The 21,733-nt window shown below is 36.6% G+C and overlaps 1 long non-coding RNA gene across 1 annotated transcript in view; it reads right to left on the bottom strand.

The window, feature by feature from the left end:
- Positions 1 to 9,144, bottom strand: part of LOC149091007 (uncharacterized) — a 39,147-nt gene extending 30,003 nt beyond the window's left edge. The window contains exon 1 of the long non-coding RNA XR_016196922.1: positions 8,944 to 9,144. This is a non-coding gene — a long non-coding RNA (uncharacterized LOC149091007). The remainder of the gene's footprint in view (positions 1 to 8,943) is intronic.
- Between the last annotated feature and the right edge of the window lie 12,589 nt (positions 9,145 to 21,733).

Below are 21,733 nucleotides of genomic sequence, written 5' to 3'. Positions count from 1 at the left end.
TTTATGCCTGCCACAGCCAGCCACGGGGGCAAACAATGAATGCAAAGCTGGCACAGGCGAGCAGAAGTCAAAACAGCAGCAGCAGGAGCAGCAGCAGCAGGAGCAGGAGCAGGACGGACACTTCCACTTGCATTATTGAGCAGCCTGGGCGAGCTATTAACAGCAGGCATTCTCTCACTGTGTGTATGTGTGTGTGTGTGTGGATGGGGGCGTGGTTGTTTGGCTTGTAAATTTTAGCACCGCCTACGCAGAAGAAAACGCATTCAAAAAGTTGCTGGCCGGGTCGACTATCAAATGCAAAAAAGCGAAGCGAAACTGGGCTCATTAGGCATGCGTCGGGCTCACTGGACTCGCTCTAATTATGCCACCAAAAAATGCTAACAAAGAGGTGGCCAAAGATAGAGAAGGAGAGACACAGCGAGAGAGAAAGAGAGAGAGAGAGGGAGGCCGAGGGTCAACTGATTTTTGTTGGCTGCGATGCTTTAACAATGGGGCGCAGCGGAAATCGTAGCTGGTATTTCCGCTGCAAGCAGCAGGAAACGCCGCAACTCCGGATGGACACTGGCCATGGCTGAGCTGACATTTGGGCCATTGGCCACGTTTATGAGGCAAATCTGATGCAGTCCGGCAGGCAGGCGGCAATTGCTGTGTGGCATTGTGAATGGCTCTGACGAAAAAGGGTAGAGCTGGGGGCGTGGTGGGCAGCTAGACTGCCATAAAAAAAAAAAACAAATACAAAACGGGACTTTTGGGGTTCATCGAAAAACGCTTTGGCTTGACCTTCGGCAAAGGGGCATTAAAAAGAAATAAATAATAAATCAGCTGGAGCATGAAATATTCAATAACCTAAACCGACAAAGATTTACTGCTTAGCCATTTATTTTTCCACTTTTTTCACTGTGTGTGCCTGTGTGGGTGTGTGTGTGTGTGGGTGTGTGTGGGCCCAACAACAAAAAACACTTTGTAAGCAATTTGTGCCAAAGGTGCTCTAACCAGGCTGTGGTTCAGCATGAGTTAGAGCCAGATACGACGAGCTGCCTTTTGAAAACTGCCAACTAAACAAGAAGTCATTTCACAACCCAAGCACACACACACACACTAACACACACGCACACACACTGACACATTCAACAAATTGAAAGAGTTGCCAAAGTTTATTGCCGGCTAAACGAAATGGAGAGGCTGACAGTAGCTCAGCAAAACGAAGTCAACTGCCGCAACTTGACTTGACTTGACTTGGCCTCTCGTCTTATGTGACTTACAGTTGAGGCTTTTCATAATTTGCTAGAAGCTAACCGCAGCAAAGAACTTTGCCTTAAAACAATTTTTATACAACGACTGTGAGTGATTAGCGACCAGGGCAACAGGGACAGCAGGGGCAACAAATATGAAATTGTCTTTGGACACGTGTGCCACATTAGGCAGATGAAAGGAAATGAAGTAATCAAAAGATAATGCCACAAAGCAGCAGCAAACCAACTTAAATGTCATCAGGCCCAAATGAACAAACTTTTCACTGTTGTCAAACAACAACAACAACAACAACAATTGAGGCTACAAAAAAACAATTCAACTGAAATTGAAACACCACAAAATGCATATTGATGCGGGCACGGTCGCAGCTCGAGCTGCAAGTGAGAAGAAGGCAGGCGAAACGCTGTTGGCCTTGAAGATGCGGGCGGGCGACTGTTGCCACCAATTCGACCACCCTCAAGGCCAGCCTGGCTGGGGCTTTTAGCTGCTGCTCTGGACATAATTGATTCAGTATTTGTATACCCTGTTCTCAGAAAGGATTCGCACTGATTTTCGACAGAAAATATATTTGATTAGGATTTATATTTGAAGATATTTTACTCTTAATAATTAATGGATAAACAGTCAATAATAAAAAAAAATATATATATATAAAGAGCAGAGTGATTTGAGGACTTGGGTAAATTTTTAGACTTTAGCACTGTAGTTTTTATTCTCTATATTTTATAAAAAAAAGAAAACCAATATTTACTAAAAAAAAATTAAAATATCTATTTTTTTTTAACTCAAAATTAAAAACAAAATTGTTTATTATTTTTTGTTTATTTGTTTTCAAATATTTGTAGTTTTTATACGTATTTTATAATATTTTTATTTTTTAATATATATTATTTTTTACAGTTTGTATATATTTTATATAAACATTTTTTGTGTGTATTATTTCATGTTTTATAATTTTTTTTTTTTTAATTCATTAAATTTTTCGATTTCGGCATTTATGAATAAACATTAAAAAATTCGACAGAATATTTTGCGTTTTTGAACAAACAAATATAGAGGTGTAACGCCTTTTCGCATGCATAAAACGGCACTGAAAATAAATATGTATACATATATATAAATTTTTTTTAGTTTATCCAATAGTTGTTAAAATATATATACACATATATAGAGCAGATAAATGCATGTGGAGTAGATTCTGAATAGAGGATAACATGTGGTTCATCTGTGTTATTGACAGGCTTTGCTTTTACTTATTGCCATTCGTTGTTGTCGCCCGATTTGGTTGAGTGAGTTAACGCGCTTTGGGAACTACAGCAGGCGAAATATTCGTACAAATGCTCTGAGCTCCAACTGTGGGACATTCAAATGTACACAGACGCATACATATATATACATACATGCCAGCATGTGTATATACATACATACATACATATAAACGTCGTATTAGCTGAACTAATGCCGCCTGTTGGCCCAGACATGGTCCAACACGGACCGCTTTTGCCACCAGACATACATATATACACACATACATGTGTATATGTATGTGTACACAGGCAAACATGTGAAAATTCAAATGGATATTTTTTTCTTGCTCTGCAAATGATAGAGCAGGAAATTCGTGTCTGCTTGGGGAAGGGGCACGAGGCGGGCAGGACATGACAGAGACATTTAATACAGGCAAATAAATAAAAGCCAAAAATAAACGCGTTCACGCTGTCTGTGTATACAAAGTGGCAAACGGCCAAGACAGCCCGCCAGGCAGCTGGCTAAATTAGTGGAGTTTTAGTGTCTCTAGCAGAGCACATAAATTGCCCAAATCGCCACAGATAGAGATAGAGACAGAGAGGGAGACTGAGAATGGGAAGTGGAAAGTGTGGGAGGCATAACAAGAGATACCATAGAGAAAGCATCATCATTTTCAATAATGGGGCGATAACACGTCGTATGCGTAATAACTTGCTATGCATAACTCGACGGAGCAGCTGATTAGAATGCATATTAAAAATGCTTTAACTGCCAGCGAGCGCAGAGCGCACTAAACACAGCTCGGCCGACAAAGAATAGTTGTAACAGCGCCGTAACAGTGCTGCTAGCTGCACTGTTAATTGAAATTTATGAAGTGATTTAGTGTATATAGTTGCATATGTGCAAAGAAACCCTTTAGCCCACTTAAATCCACACACACACACACACGCAGATGTGGCCATCCACCCACTCACATGACTTAAACCTCATTTTGTCAGCTTAGGCACAAAATGTCGGAGTTTATCAGCCCATAAATCATAATCAAATTAGTTGGCCCCGGCACTGATTATGTTGAAGCTGGCGCATGAAATTGATTAATAAATCAGGTCGCTGTAATAAATCAGCAACAGCAGCAACAACAACAACAACAACAGCAACAACAACACGAATTACGCACGTGCCCTAACACTTGACTTGAGCCTGTCGTGTTCGCTCACCTCTCCTGCTCGCCTGGCTAATCATCTATTTATGCCAAATGCCAAAAATCTGTCAACGCTTAACGCATACACAATAAAAAAGAATTATTAAAAAATTATTTCGATTTCTTTTTTTGGCACTGATTACGCAGCTCGGCAAATCAATTATTTGCTGACGATTTTAGCTGTTTGCATGCGCAAATCTGATTTACACGCACAAATGAATATTAAATTGCTTGAATCAATTGTGCGCACACACACACACGCACACACACAGGCACGCACCTATACACACACCTACACCCACACACACACACACAGACAGCTTTGGCAATGATTGTGAATTTCGTGTTATGCGAAATCAATAATAACATAAATCGCACAGCGCGCACAATGAAATTCCAACAATTTGGCTCTACGCTCAATCCGACGAGCTTCGATTCAATGTGATAGCAAAATCGACTGGTTGAGCTTGGGGAGAGTTTGGTTTGTGTGGTAGAGCAAGAGAGGGAGACGGAAAGGGAGCGCGGTTAGATTGGAGCGTGAGGTTAAGATGAGCACAGCATGCGCTGATTTTTCGGCCATGCACTTTTCATACACTCAACTCAGGTGCCACGGGCTGCTGAGGAGATTGAAGAGGCTAAGTTGGTGGAAGAAAAAAATTATATTATATCCATATATAATGCCTGAACAATGGCATGACTATGGAATTTACGATCGAGTGTAATGGTAGTGGTAGTCGTGGTAGAGCTTGGCATTGGACATAAATTCTTTTTGGAAATGATTATTTTTAATAAAAAAGGAATGTAATGAAATAATGCGTTTTAATAAGAAATAATATAAAGAAGAAGATCTTTTCAGTTAAATTGACTTTAAATAATAATTTTATTTGTTAGCATTTATAAATATATTTTTTCAGCTTTCTGTTAAATTAAATTTGAATAATAATTTTATTTTTTAGAATTTATAAATGAATTTTTTAAGGGAAAAGCATATTAAGCATTTTATAAAAAATGGGCAAAAACTTTTTGAACTCTTATAAAACAGGATTTAATTTTAGAGATTCTACATTCTAATCAGATATATAATTTTTCATTTTCTTGCATTGTTATATGCAAATCGGAAACTTGTTTAAGTATTTATTGTGGTTAAAATTTGATTTTAATATTTTAATATTTTTATAATAATTTATATAAATATATTTATATAAATATATATATTTAAAATTTATTTTACTATTTTTTAAAATGTGTTATTATTTTTAGAATTATATTGTATTTATGTATTTATTGTAGTTTATATTTTATTTGACTACTTTTTAAGGCTTATTATTATAGTAAAAAAAAAAATTATATAAATATGAATTAATTTATGATTACAATTTGTTTTCATATTCCCAATGCATCATTATCAAACAATTTCTATTACATCAGAAAAGTACATACATATATAGTATATTATATAGTCAATATCAAACCACTAGAGCTCGAAATCGAAAGTGTATCTAAATTTTGCAGTAGACTTACGAAACGCGTTACAAAGTTATTTTCTTTTGTTTTGTTTTTGTTTGTTTTTTTTTTTTTTTATTGTCTCAAGTGTGTTGTTTGTTGCAAGCAAAACTCTTGACGTTACTGTCTATAAGAATGAAAACGCATCCATATACATACAAATATATATATACATATATATATATTTACAATTTATATATATATATGTGCATATATGGATATATGTAGATGGGGATTATTGCCAAACATTTTGCTCTGCCCTGCGCTGTCATATGAAATTCCCCGGAATAAACTTTATTGAATTTTGTATTAATTTTGTTCCTGTTGTGTGTTTTATTCACTTTTTTTTTTTTTTTTGTATTTACTTGCATGCCTCAAAGTCAACTTATTGTTTGTTGTTGTTGTTATTGCTATTGCTGTAGTTGTTGTTGTCGTTGTTGATTGTTGTCGCTTGGGTTTAATATGAAAACGTTGGCGTTTATTAAATTTTGTTTTGGCTGCGCACAGTAAAAGAGAAAACTTTTCGTTCGCACATTGCATGTGCAGTTGACATCTTTATGTGTGTGTGAGTGTGTGTGTGTGTGTGTACGAGTGTTGAAAGGCTGCCTGCTGTTGTTGTTGTTGTTGTTGTTGTCGTCGTGCGCTGTTATACTTACTCGTTGACATTTTCAACGTCAAAGTGCTGTTTGGCCAAAAGTGTCTGCAGCTGCTATGCAAGTGTGTGTGTATGGGTGTGTGTATGGGTGTGTGAGTGAGTGTGTGTGTGTTGTAAGCAACTTTCATATTTGCAAAATTTTTAGCACAAAATTTAAACCATTTTTTTCAATTACGCTGCAGCTGCAACCAGAGCAATCCAGCAAAAGTTTAATTGCATGCCACTTTGTTGAATGAATGCGTGCGTGCGCGCATGTGTGTGTGTGTGTGTGTGGCAAGGGCAAATAATAATTATAAAAAACATAACAACATTGCTCATAAAATATATATAAAAATGTAATAAAAACAATTGTTAACAATTAATTACACATGCGAAACAAAATTGTGAGACAGAGGGAGAGAGAAAGGGAGGGAGAGAGGGAAGAGAGTGGGTGAAATGCGTGCAGAAAAGTTACCGAAAAAAATTCAGCAGCTCATATTTCAGCTGATAATAACGAAAAGGTTAAAAGCAATTTTCACACACACACACAGACAGACACACACACATACACACACACACAGACAGACACACACACACATTTGCTCTACTATGAATACATCATTGTTGCTGTTGTGCGTTGTGTCTAATTGGCATTGTTGTAGTTCCCTTGGCTGCGTGTATGTATGTGTGTATGTATGTGTGAGTGTGAATGTGTAACAGGTGCGCTTTGGCATTTTGTTGTTGAAATGTATTTTGAGCCATAAATTAAATAATGGGCCATAAAAAAGTTTACAGCGCTTGGCTAAAGTGTTTAGAACCCGGTTCATTTTTTTTTTCCAGCTTCTGCAACCGATTTTGCGCCGTTTTTGTTTTTCTTCTGCTTTTGGCCAGCTGTAAATTCCAGCAGTCAGCTGAAAACTCATTTAAAATGGCCTTTCCTCTGTGTGTGCGTGTGTGTGTGTGTGTGTGTCAGTGAGAACTGCACGATAAGTACCCTCTTATACCCAGTGGCTCATCCGCACTAAAAGCAGGCATAATAAAGTTGTGAGCATTTTAGTTACAGCGACTGTATGCTCTCAATATACCCTTTCGAATTGGAAATGCGTTAAGCGAGGGAGCTTGCCAAAGTGCTCAAAGAGCTCTCAAGTGAGATTAAGTTTTCTTGTAAATGAAAGTATACATTTAAAGAATGTTAGATAACATTATGCCAAAATGTTGACAGCAAAGGAGGGACAGAGAGAGATAGGAACAGAAGGCAATCAGGGACAGAGATTATATGATAATGTTTTATGTTTGTATCACATATAGCCAAAATTATATACATAGCTGTCATTCTCTGTTTCTTCCGTCAATTACTAATACTATAAATAAAATCATGTTATGATAGCATAACAGAGCATCTGCTAGTTGTATATTCTGAGGCATTTTAAAATTTAATTCATAAGCTTTATGGCTGTTCAGAGAAATTACAATGATAAATAGAAATTCAGATTACGTATGAATAAATTATAATAAAATAATCGCATCTGAAAGTAAAGTAAACTAAGAAGTTTTCAAAAACATTTTATTGTAGTTATAGTTAAGACATATAAAAGAGGGAGAGAGCGAAAGAGAGAGAGAGAGAGACAGAGAGAGAGAGACAGAGAGAGAGAGAGAGAGTGAGTGATAAGGGCAGAGTGAAAGCGTAATATAGTTTCTGATAACTGTGCTCATACCAAATTCATTAAGAACAGACTGGGAGAATGACTTACATATATGTATATCTTAAGGGAGAGAGACTAGCAATATAGCAATATTTTACAGCAGGTCATATGACTAGTAAAGGTAGTAGTAAATGTTCCTAGTCTGCATCTCTCTGTCTCTTATACTCGCTTTATCTGTCTCCCTCTTTCTCTTTTCTCTCTCTCCCGCTCTCTCTGTCTTTATCTCTTTACCTGTGTCGCTCTATCTTTGCACCAGTCCTTCTCATTCTCCCATCTGATCTTTCTACCTCTGCCTCTATATTTGTTTTAGTATACTCACACAAACAGGGTATTCACTCGTCGCTCTCGTCTCTTAGCACAGTCTCGTTTTTTGCTCAGCCAAATGTCTGTCGCATTTTTCATAAGCCAACTCCCTCTCCTGCGCTCTCTGGGTTTAACTTATGTCTTTTAATAAAGCATTTAAAAAGCGCCATAAATTGCTTAACTCTAAACGAGTTTTGCTCATTTGTGCACTGCCATTGCCAGGGCATTTATAAATTTTATTAGCCATACACACAAGAAGCGAACATTGCAAACGCACACACATACACACACACACACACACACACAGTCGCATTATGCAACTTAGCAACTGAATCTGCATTTGCAAATGTTGCAAATGTTGAATTTCAAAAGAACTGTCGAGTTATGCACAAGCCGGGTCACAAATACACATGCATATACATACATATGTGCACATATATAGACATATGTATATATGCAAAGCGGGTAACCAGACAGCAGCTCCTACAATGCTCCAGCCTCCACTTTGCAACTTGTGTGTGGCGCCCAGCACCTGTGCTGACAGCCACTTGAAGCGTGCGCGTGACATTCGGCGGCTGTCACCATTTTTACACCGCCTCCGTTCACCGTTCACCGTTCGCCGTTCGCTGTTTTCCATTTTCCACTTTTCACTCTCCGGCGAGCCCATGCCTGACGTCGACGCTCGCATATTTGAATAATGCCCGTCAAGTGGCAATGCCATTGTTGGGCCTTTATTTCTGTCTGGCTTCGATCCGGGCACACGCCCCCCTTTGCCCATACGCCCACAACATCCTGACTGTGATTGACGATACGATTTTATATTGAATTCATGCCTCGGCTCAAACTCTTGCGTAATCTGCAGCTCTCTCGCTCTCTCTCTGTCTCTCTCTCTCTCTCTCTCTCTCTCTCTCTCTCTCTCTCTGACTTTTGTATTGCTACACGTGTCAGTTATTAAATGTGCTGATTAAGTGCAAAGTCTAAAGTCGCATTTCTTATGGGGTATATGGAATTTTATTTATTTATCAATTTCCGCTTCCGTTTCTCAGCTCTCCTCAGCGCCGCAACTCAGCATAATTATGACAAATTGATTTACTTACTGGCTGGAGAATAGATTGTCTTGCTGATAATCGAGCAGCGACAGCGGCTCATCTCAGATCTCGCAAGCAACAGCCAGTGACAGTCGCCTCCAATTTCAATTATTATAAATGATTCTCTGGTTTATTTCACTGATGCTGGAAAATGAAATAGAGGTAATCGTTATTTATATTGTTTTTCATCAGTGATTTCCAATGTTTCAATATTACTTGTTGGTTACATATATATTCATTTGCTATATGAATTTCATGTGAATGTAATGCCACGCCTGCAATGGGCGTAGATATACCCGCCAGATGCTTTTCATGTTAGGTAGTCGAGGGTATATACGAGTCAGTGCTTTAAGTTTCAGGTCTCTAGCTTTAGTAGAGCGGACAGACGGATGGGCAACAGTACGAGCATTGCAGAAAGCTAATATGCCTAAAAAATTTGAGGTTGAACAGGTTATCGTAATGCTCTGTTATTTAACAATATTGATTATGTTAAACAACAGTAAATCAACAGTGTTTCGCTAATATAATGTTAAATAATATTTTTCACTCTATATACATACATATCTTTATAAAGAGCATACGTATATATATATTAAACATTAAACGCTAAGCGTGCCAAATGCCGGATTTAGTTTATTGACAGCATGCCGAAAATATTTTTATTTATTTACGTGAAGTATTTAGATTATTGTAAGTAAAAAAAAAAACCAAATAATCTATAATCTTTATCGATTATTTATTGACTACAGTTTCATATTAATTATAATTAATTGGACTACAATGCGAGAAATCAATCAACAATGCTTACGACTTGTCCATAAATAATTACATATATTAATATAATAACTTTTCAATCTGCCATAATCAAATGTTGAGAAATTATGATAATTTACTGCACTCTGATAGCAAAAAAAGTAAAAAAAAAAAAAAAAAAAAAACAGCCAGTATGAATAACAGTTTGTTAAATTTCACAAAGCGTTGTCATTTATGAAGTGCTCTGAAAATTGTTAACGCAGCAATCGAATCGAATGCGCCGCTAAGTATGCAATAAATTTTGTTGAATTGCAAGCCGAGTTCAGCGCGCAATTATATATGCATAAATTCAGTTGTTACATTAAATATAATGCTTTATAGAGTAAATGCCATTCATAGATCTCACTCCCTGCCCCACTCCCTCTCTCTGTCTCTGTCTCTGTCTCTTCCTATGTTGATATCTCACTCGAGCACGCAACACAATTAAGCGGCATTTTAATGCTCGACTGGCTTTTGTGCAACTGGCCATGCTGCATGTTGCCATGTGCATGCTGCCGTGCTGCATGTGCTGCACTCGCTCGTTATAATTGATATTTCAATGGCACTGCAGCCGCACTGAGTGCCGCACGCATCCGTTGTGGATGCCACGCCCTGCCGGCAGCTGTACCCCTTTCAGCGGCAACAAAAGCCCTGCGGCTTACGCTTAATGTTGATGTATTGATTTATTTCCTGACAGTTTTGCTTTTATATTTAATTTAATTTTATTCTTTTTTTATTTTATTTATTTTTTCGTTTTTTGTTTGATTGCGTTGATAGTTTCGAGCAGCGAGAATAAAATAAAAAGAGACGCGTTAAGCGGATTTTTATAAAGTGCAACAAATGCCAATAAGCGAACGAATCGTGACTCGCTGCAACAGCAGCAACAGCAGCAGCAGCTCCTCTTGACTCGCACTCAAATGCAAAGAAGGAAACGTGAGCAGCATAAATCGATAAGAGTTGGGAAAGGCATTAAGTTTATGTATGCACATCGACGCCCTGACATATAAATGGGCTCTCTCTCTCTCTCCCTCTCCCCCTCCATGTGCGCTGGGTGTTAATGTATAGCGCGGTAAAATCAACTAACTAGCCTGATAATCAAGTATACCCACATTACGCCTGACCCTTTTCTTTAGGGTCTCCAAGGAATCATTTCTCAGCAGGGGGAGAGAGAGAAAAAAAAAAAAAACAACAAAAACAAAAACAGTTTTGCAACACGTAAAATTATGTAAATTTTTTTAGCTGCTCATTTGATCAATATTTGGCATTTGCATATTCCGGCCGCATTGTTTACCACAGTTTGTGGCAGGCACACTTTGCCTCTCCCTCTCCCTCTCCCTCACTCTCTCTCTCTCGCTCTTTATCTCTGCCACACTTCGCTTTATTATGCATGGCACAGCCAGCGGCCAAGTTATGCGCTCAGCCATGTAATTCTTTCACTGTGTTCAGTCGTCCATCCATTCGTCCAGCCGTCCCGCAGCCAGTCAATCAGTCAGTCAGCCAGCCAGCCAGCCAGTCCCTCGGTTTGACTTATTAATGCCTTGTATATCAAAGGCTTAACCCATGCTCAAGTGTTAAAAAGTGGCAGCTGTTTGCTTTTAACCAAAACGCCTGCCACACTCGAAGCTCCATCGTAGCGAGTGCCTGAGTGTAAATAACAATGTTCGGGACTCTCTCACGCTGTTTACTTGGCACCGATGCGTTGTTCTCTAATGATGCCACACACACACACACGAGCGAATCACACACACATCTAGATAGTGTGGGAGACACAACCGCCCACATAATAGATCACTTAGCTGTTAAATTTATGTGCATGTTGTGGCTCAGGCATGCGGAAGATGATTTTAGCTGCTAGTTTTTGGCATTTAGCGTGACTGCGAATAGTCTGTGTACCTGTGCACAGGCATGCCTCAGCGCTTGCCAGCCAAGTCGAACATTTCTATTAGGACGAAAACATTTTAAGCAGCCATAACATAACAGTGAAGAGCCTATCGAAAATCAGTGCTGCGTGCAGTGAAGGCGCGGAGGCGTGGCACAGAGAGCTGTGCGGATTAGCTGCTGGCGTATTGAGCTTGTATTTGAGAAAATTAAGTGAAAATAGAGAATGTTGGGTTTGTCTGGGGCTGAAATCCTGTATGAGGACGTTTACTATTCATTGCTAATCATGAATTAAGAGTGAGCTGGATTATAAAAGCTTTCATTTTTGGCTAATTACTTTGTGTCTAATTAGTTATTAGTTGCATTAGTTGAAAGTTTTATAATAATAATGCAATCATTTATATGTTTTGAGTTGTGCATTTTCTATGAGCCTAAAACTTATTTGTTTAAGTATGAATATTCGACATAAGTATTAAAAGTAAATAAGATCTATTGACTCATACGTTGGCTCACATAGATCTGCTGAAAAATATATATATAAATACACAACATACACAAAAGAGAGTTTAAGGTGATTTCAAAAATTTATATATGTATATGTATGTATATTATATTTTAAAAACAATTTTTTGTATTTATATTTACATATTCATATTATTAATATTTATACTTTATCAATTTAAATAACACTTTGCTAAAAATTTAAAATTCTTTGATTTGCAGAACTGTGAGAAATATTATACATTAATATTAAAAAAAAAAAAAAAAAAAATAACAAACAAACAAATAAAAATATATTGATAAATGTAAAATATACATTCACACATGCAAATAATTGTATGTTACATTTATTCATACATATTTGTATTTATTTATTTCTTTTTTTAAGACAGCTGCTGAAATAACCTAATATATCTATAAAGATATTTCAATCTATAAAATATATTTTTTTTTTTTTCTGTGTAAATATGCATTTATATATGTGTGTATCTTTTAAATGATTGTATATGTGTATAGGCAAATATATTTCAATGTGAATATTATATATTTATTATACTTTCAAATATATCCATTTCCATATTATTTACATTTATTCATATTCGCTTGGTAACTTGTATATGCATACAAATGTAATTTATGTATTAAGAAATGTATCTCAATTTATATCTGATATATAATAAATAATATTTTCTCATATTACCATAATATTTGCATTATTCATAGTCACATGAAACACAAAACTCATTGAAATAGAATCTCAATAAATCTTCATCTAAACTAACTGTATATGTATTTATACAACTCGATTAGTTAGTTAGTCACTGCGAATGCATCTAGATAGATAAATCTTTATCTATTTTTCTAGTCAGCATTCAAATATATTCACATTTCATATACCATATTTATGACTTTAATTATTTTACACTCTCTCCATTTCGCACCACAATCAGCAGCAGCAGCAAAACCATTTTCGGAAAGTGCGAAATTTGAAACTGGAATTCGCAATAGAGCAACGCTTTATTGCCATTTGGCTGTTGACATTTGGCCCTGGTGCAGCAGTGCAGTGGTGCAGTGGTGCGTGGCCGTAACCACTTAGTGCGGCTGAGTTCGGTGCGTCGTCAAGGCAACGCTTAGTTTGCCACCGCAAACTGTAGTCAATGCGGTTATGCAATGTGCAAACAGTGCAGTGGATGAAGCGATTGGAAAGGGGATATGCTAGAGGTGGCAGGTGGCAGGTGGCAAAGCCATTGAAACAAAAAATAATTACTCGATTTTGATGCGAAATTAACAAATAAATTGGAAGCTGTTGCTGTTGCTACTGTTGCTGCTGTTGCTGTTGCTGTTGCTGTTGCTGCTGCTGCTGCTGCAATTGGCCAGCATTTTGTGGCTATGTGGAATCACTCATACGCCCCGTACAGCAAATGCAATTAACTCGCTTGGCCTGCAACAACATGATTACCATAAACAAATGCAGCCAAAGTTTGCCAAGGGCATAGAAGGGGGAGAGTGAGTGAGAGTGAGAGAGAGAAATTCCCTTTTAGTTTGGCAGCCAGCTGAAAACTGAAAGCCAAACGCTGTCAGCCATCGAGGGCCACACAATACTCAATGGCTCAGGCGTCGAGCATTTATGGCAGCTTCTGATTGCAATCTCATTAGTCGGAGCGCAGAATTTGATCAGCTTATGCTGAGTTTGTGAGCGCATTTAATCCATTTACCGCGACATCATTAGATGCTATCTCCACTTTCATTTACTCGACCAGCCAATTAGGCGCTGATGTGTGTCTGTGTGTGTGTGTGAAAGTGCAGTATATTAAATTTAAATTGTGCGATTAGCCAATGGCGTTTGCATTGTCTGCCTACACAAGCTCAAGTTCATCAATATATATATATATATTTATGTGTATATAGGATACAAAAAAAAAAAAAAGGAAATTTAAATGTGGCCTAAATGCTTCTGAAAAGCAGCAGCAACAGCTACAGCGACAGGGACAGCAGCTGCAAAGCAATTTGTTTCGCCACCGAGTAATTTGTCTTCAAAAGCAAATGTTTTGCAATTTGTTAACAAGAAAATTTCTTCGCTTTTCTGCGTCTTGGGCTTGTTTGCAGTCGCCTGGTTTTTTGCCCCGGCTTGTTTACATTGTTTGCGCCGCTGTTTCATTTCTTGTATACAAGTATTGGTTAGCACACACACACACAGACACACACGCACAGAGGGGCCCTATCTTTCGCTCTCGCTCTAGCCGAGTCTCTTTCCATTGCAAATGAAAATTGTACACGAATGCTGCGTAAGTGATAAGGGGCCAATGCCTGCGTGGGTGCTCTCGTGGCTCTCTGCGTCTTCTACTGCCATATATATACACACACACATATATTATTTATACATGTATACTTGTACACTTGCTCGTATGTGTTTGGCTGTGTGCCGTCTGTTTTAGTCATTGCTGTTGCTGGTAATAAATGATTTTTTAGTCCAAAATTGAAAGTAAATACATATTGATAGGCCAAAGCAGAAAGCTCTGAGAGACGTATAATGACTAAAAAATACCTTGTAGAAGAGGCAGGATAATAAAACACTAATATTTATATATGTGATGAGTGCATTGAATTTAATTTAATTAATTTATTATTTTATATATTATATATGTATTTATTATATTATTTTGCTGGGCAATTAAATATAATTTTTTGGGGGAATTTAAGAAGTAAAATATTTAAATTACTTTTATTATATAATTTAAAGTCTTAAAAATATATTAAATAAATTTATAAAATAATACAAAAAATATTTATAATTATTTAATTTATTTTTTAGTTATTTCTGTTATTAAAATTTTTAATTTATTTTTTTGTTTGTTTTTATACATACAAATATATGTTTAATTAAGTATAATTTATCAACATTTATTTCCCATCACATCCTTTCATTCCCACTTATTTACAGGGTATTCCTACATATTGTCTAGTTTCCATGGAAAAACAGTCTAAAACATGTGTATGAACTAGATGCTTTAAGCTCGTAACGTGAATATTGTATATTTTCACTATATAGAGTCGAATAACCGTCCGGACCCCGCCCACAGCCCCCAAAAAACATGAGCTGCTACAAATTTGAGCAGCAAAAACTTCGCCAACCGGCGGCAGTTAGAGAGTTACGAGAGTTTCACTAGTTGGGCAAACAGAAACTCTTGGCGAAAAACTCTTTAACGATAATTGAATAATATGCTGAAGCTTAACCCTTCGTTTCCTCCTTTCTTTGTATGACATATGTATATGTATGTGTATGTGTATATATTACAGCAGACAGCGCGGTCTGGCAACGTGTTATAAATATAAATATGCATGGATAAGTGTATGCGCTCATGTGTGCAAATTCAATTAGCTTCATGACCGGACACGTTAATTGGCCTTTAATAAACGTTGCCAAAGTGCAGTTAAAAAATTTGTTTGCAATATGTGTAATTAAATGGGAGATATATGTATAAATATACATATATATATATATATATATATATAAATATGAATATATGTAGCAAATACAAAATTTTGATTGATATTTATGCTTTATACATATATATTTTTTTTTCTTATGAAGTTGATAAAAGTAAAATACATATAGATTTCAATGATTGATAGCGCGCTACCCTGTCAATAGCTTGAATTTTAAATGAACTAATTACCGACTTTGCTTCATTTCTCTTTCCCTGCTTTATACAAACATAATTAATAGACATATGCAATATTTTACTCTCGTTTATATGTCGTTGATGGATTACTCATTGCCTTTGCATGAATTGTCTGAGAGATGGCGAATTAATAAATATAATTGATGCTCAAAGACAATGGAATATGTGAGGGAATATATATTGACTGTTAGTATGAGAAAATAAATTCATTTATTATTTTGCCTAGCATATGCAGATGTTGAGGTAGGCTATAAGTGATTTGCGACATACTCGAGGCGCATTTATAAAGGAAATTACAGAAGCAGACAGCAGAAAGAAGAACTTTTTGCTTCAATATGGATAATCTCTTCTCCCTTGCCTAGCTTATATGTATAGGAGATTTCCTTTAGTGCCGCTGCAGAGCTACAATGTAAAATAATACTCGAATACAAATCCATGTGTTGTTAAACTGCTAGTCGAGCTGCCAAAGACGTTTTAATCCTTTGCAGACTACGTGGTATTTTCAAGTGAAAAAAATGCCTTTTGGTAGTTTGAGAATGTTGAATTTGTAACATATATATTTCATAAATCCAAGAACCCACCAGCAGCACAAAAATCTATAGATGTGTGTGTGTATGTGGGTGTATTCCAGCGTGTGTACCTGGCCTCCCCGCTTCACTATTTGCTCAGCTTCTGTGTTAGTTTGGTGAATTTATTGCCCTGGCTTCAAATCGTCTACATTGATTTGAGTTTTTTATTTCCTCTTTTTCATATACTCTCTCTCTCTCTCTCTCTAAGAGCTTGCAATTTAATAAAGCATGCGTAATATGTTTTCAGTTCCTGTGTGTGGATTATCGAAAAACCTGCCGTCAGCTGCATACATTTTGCACACGAAACACTATTTGCATTGAGCTGAAAAAGTAAAAGTCTGCACTTGCTGGGGTTCCAATTTTTACTTTATTTACTTATTTTATGTTTTTAGTAATCATGGCAAATCCTCACACACTATCACCAACACACACACACACACACGCAGACAAAGAGTGATGCGGAGAGGGGCGAGGCAGAGTGCCGCCCTCATAAAACGCTACAATTTGAACTTTAACACCTTCAATGACAGCCACCGAGAGTGACCCGAGGCGCAATTTTGTGTAAATAACATGAAAATAACAAAAACAGCCTCAGGCATGGCACAGACGTCGGTTTTGATGTGTCAGCCAGGCGCTGGCAGGCAGACGAACAGACGAGTAGGCGAGCAGGCAGCACCACCCAGCATTCTAAGCCACCCGAAAACCACTCACAGGGCAACAAAATTTTGCTTTGCCTTTTTATGAGTGCTCTACGGTTAGTTGTTGCTATTGCCGCTGTAGTTGGCCATTATGCGCATAAAATATAAGAGGGTTGTTCATATCCAAGACGACACAATAGAAACAGTGCCCGATGCACACGCACACGCACACACACACACATTCAGCTAAAGCATAAATCTGAGCTGCTTTATAACCCGCAAAAACAGACAGGTGGCGGGGCCGGCGGGTCAACGTAGGGCGAGAAATTGAAACTTCACTGCAGCACGACACAAGAGAAAAAAAAAATGAGCGAAAGAGACAGAGAGAGTGTGTGAGCGAGAGAGAAGTACAAATAAAATAACATAATATAAAATAAAGAAAAGGAAGGGCCAAAGCCAAAAAGATTTATTTTTACATTTTTATTATAAGTTTCTTGTTGTAAGTTTTGTGGTCATGCGGCGTTAGCTTTGCCTCTGGCTGCGGGTCTGGCTGTGGCTCTGTCTCTGGCTCTGGCTGTGGCTGTGGCTTCGACGTTGGCTTTGGCTTTGGCTTGAGCCTTCCATCAACATCAGCACAAATTGCTGTAAAATCGCGTTGCAAATTATGTTAAATTTCAGGCACTTCATTTTCAACTTGATTGCCTGAAACATTGTAAACATTTTCATCGTTTATCTGCACACTCTGCCATTTTAATTCTTACGCCAAAGTCCAAATAGTTCAATGACACCGGCTCAAAGTGTACAATAATGAAATGAATAAGCTGATTATGTACGCAGCAATAAAAAAAAAACTTTCGCGTTGACAGCTGAATCATAAGCAGAGCACTTAAATCTTGTGAAAGTACTTAAAGCTTGGCGAACCTTTTAAAGCTGTCGGCTTTTACTTTACAAATTCATGGAAACCTAAGCTTGCCCAGGATATAATAAAACATTTATGGCTTAGGATTTTATATAAAATGAAATCTTCTTTAATGTTTACTTGAAGCTTACTTAATTTTGAAAAAAACTTCTATTGAACAGGTTTAGGTATAGGGATGATAGTGAACAAAGCCATGAAAATGCCATTAAGGATATTATCATAAAGCTTTAAGGAGTTTTACATAGGATCTTACATACTTGCTAATCTTAAAAGGGAATTGATTTTTTGTAGATCTTATTTATTTTGAAAAGATTTGATTTCTTTAGTTTACTTAAAAAAAAATGTTTTTTTTTTTTTTTTCTATTTAATTTATAATTTTCTATTGTTAACAGCCAAGCTTAATATCCTACTAGAACACAAAAAATAGAAATATGTAGAGATAAAGCCTTTAATAATACCTTAAGTATTCAAGCTGAACTACAAAATATACTTTAGAAAGCAAATATTTACCAGCGAGGCCATAGTAATTTGAGCTCAGCAAAGAAAGTAAAGTCTTCAAATGCCGCACATATTGTTAGTTTAATCTCCTGTTACGACGGGAGGTTTCCTGCACCCAAGAGCTTCCTGCTCATTTCCCATTCTAATAATAATTTGATATGCTTTTATAAACTAGTACATTTAATCTCACTTGAAGCATTTAATTAAAAGCTCTCTGGGGTAATGTGGCAGGCAGCCAGCGTCATTGGGTTATTTTCACAATTTGCCCGTTTATCACACGCACTTTAATATTAAGATTGCCATGTCAGAGCTTATGAATTGGGGTTTCCAACTGAATGCCAGCGCGTAGTTTGTATACGGCCCGAGCGAACATCAGCTGTCAGTGGCCATAACATTGGGTTTATTGTTTTTCTTTGCCAGCAGGCAGCAGAGCTGCCAAAATAACTGAAAGAACTTCCTATCCAGCGACACCCACACTCCCAGCTTTGTTCTGGCGCTGCTCGTTCCTCTCTCTCTCACACTCTCTCTCTCTCTGTCTGTGGCGACCCTTTTGTCTCACTTTCAGGCTTATTTTATGCTTGACAATTTCATTTACCAACTACGAAATGACCTCAAACTGAACAGTTTCGTACGTAATTGAACATCAGGCATCAACTTGTTGCCATTTGCTTTGTTCTTTTTCGGCTCTTCGATTTCGCTTCATTTTCGTCTTTTTCTTTTTATTCTTTTGTTTTATGCGCATTAGAATCCTTTCGCCATATCGGAATTTCTATTAAAAGCCCCCCGACCTTATAGTATGTACATTTGTAAGCCTTGTAAATATCCAATTTGCTTTATGCTCAGCACGCGAAGCAGGCAAAGGCAATGCGTTTTTCTCCTCTTTTTCGTTTTTTTTTTTTTCAATTTCCATTTAGTTTTCAGTCTTAATGCGGAGCTCCCTAGCGCCAGGCATTTGCTTTTTGCCATACGCTTTCTGCTGACTCGTGCGCCTAATTGTCAGTAAGAAGCAAACAATTTTCAGAGCAAATGGCAATGAAAATGAAAATGAAAATGAGAATGAAAATGCTATACTTAGAGTGCCTTGTGGATAGACAAATATACATACATATATACATGCATACATACATATATAAATATGGGAGACTTGGCAAAAAAATGACGCTGCAAAAATTCTTGGCCAACGCTTTTTTACGCGCTTGATTAATTTTGCTTGCCCTTTTGTACTTTTCCTTCGTTTCGTTAAAAATTGGTGTTTTTTTTCTTTAATTTTATTAGCATTCGTTTTTAAGAGCAAAGTGTTAAATTTGACAGTTTGGAGCACAGGGCAAAGCACATTATGCACACTTGATTAAATATGGCCAAGAAAGTTGCCAACTTTGCTCGCTCAAAAAAAGTTACATTCAATAAAAAAAAAATAGCGCTCGTTATGTTAATTTTTAAGGAAATTTTCTATCGGACAGCTGTCAGCTGATTGGCAATTCATTCAGGCCAAAAGTGCACAAAGCATATGTTCAGATTCTCAGCTTTATAAAGTGACCCCCCACATACACATATATATGTATGTATATATTTCTATATGAATGTAAAATGCGGTCAATGCGCACATCATTAAGCCCTGGTGATTTTCTCAGGTAAATGACAAAGTTCAAGTGGCATTCAGCAGTTGTGTGCTTGATTTGATTGAATGGCGACTCCGAGCTGAAAAGCATCTGCAATACATTTTGTACTTGACTTCTTGTCTAGCTACACACACACAAACACACATACACACACGCAGGCACACACACACGCACACACACAGTCAGCGCTACAGTTATGCGTATTATGTTAGTATCTTGACTGCACGCATACAAATTGTTGCCGCTCTCATCGTCTACATAATGGGTACGTACTTTGCTTTCAATTTACTAATGCATCAGTGATGCCAAGCCAAAAGCTAAAGGTTGACTAGCTACCAGAGCACACTTTCAAGATGAAGTTGTTTTTCTCTGCTTATTTTTTGGTTTGTTTGTCTGTGCGCTTTTCTCCTTTTATGTTTCGCTTCCCTTACGCAAGCGTAGGGTATGCTTGCTGCTTGTTGGGTAATGCTTAATCAAAAGGTTTTCCTTTTTTTGATTACCTAATGTTTGTGAATATTGACAGCTCTTTGACCATTTACTCACAATGTCAGCAATTTTAATTGCAATTTTTTATTAAACATAAATAAATAATTAATGCAAATAAACCAGTTTTTCATTGCCATTAATATATTTAAAAAATAAAAAAAATATAAATATTAAATTTGAAATAAATACGACTTCATAAATATTTAAGTATTTTAATCAAATTTAGTTGCTGATTTTTGCCACTATATATAATATAAATATTTTATATTATAAACATTTTTTTAAAGACTTTCTGCCAATTTTTTTTTATTTAATTATTTAAAAAAAAATACATAAATAAATAAAAATAACAATAATAATAATCATGAATATAATAAAAAATAAATTTATAAACCAACCAAAATATTTTAAATAATTTTTTTATATATACATATATATTATTTATATTTATCTATATCTTTTTTTTATTAATATACTGTTTATATTTCTATATTTTATATTTTATAATTTAAGATTCTTTACCTGTATTATTTTATTTATTTTACAAGTACAATAAACATTTTCTTTTTTGCTTCTGCTGTTTTCCATTTCGGTTCATGTTTCCCTCTCATACAATGTCAGTTTATTTGATTTCATTTACTTATTTACAGGGTACACTCGAGCACAATAAATCCATGGACAATAATATATTTGTCAGTCTATCACACTTCACTTGCCGCATTTATAACATGTTTTTCTCAACTTTTCTTTTGCCCCGGCCCCGGCCCCGGCCCCTTCCTGCCTTTGTTGCATAAAGTTATTGTTGCACGCACATCGAGCGTGCCGGAGTCAAGTCAAGTTTGTTTATCGTTCGTGCATTGTAATCAGTGCTATGCATTGTGGCTGTGTGTTTGTGTGTGTGGCATCTGCCACTCGACTCTGAAGCGGCGATGGCTTTACATTGAATGTCAAATTGGCGAGCGAGCAAAATATGCTAAAAAATCGCAGACAGAAAAAAAGAGAAGCCGCAAATATTAGCAAAACATATTTGTTTTCCATGTTTGGTTTATATATATGTATATTTTTTTTTATATATAATTTGTTAAATGCATAAAGCTTATTTATAATTCAGTTTGTTGTTGAAAAAGCACAAACAGCAAACATTTGCGGTTGCTTTTTATTGAGCGCGTAAATCATAATTAAATATTGAGTTTTTGCTGACCAAATGGAAACGAGT

Source organism: Drosophila navojoa, chromosome 5 (genome assembly GCF_054131105.1).
Source record: "Drosophila navojoa isolate 15081-1374.11 chromosome 5, UAZ_NAV_1.0, whole genome shotgun sequence".
Taxonomy (NCBI): domain Eukaryota; kingdom Metazoa; phylum Arthropoda; class Insecta; order Diptera; family Drosophilidae; genus Drosophila; species Drosophila navojoa.
Note: the sequence above shows the minus strand (reverse complement) of the source record. Positions and strands in the feature narration are given on the sequence as shown.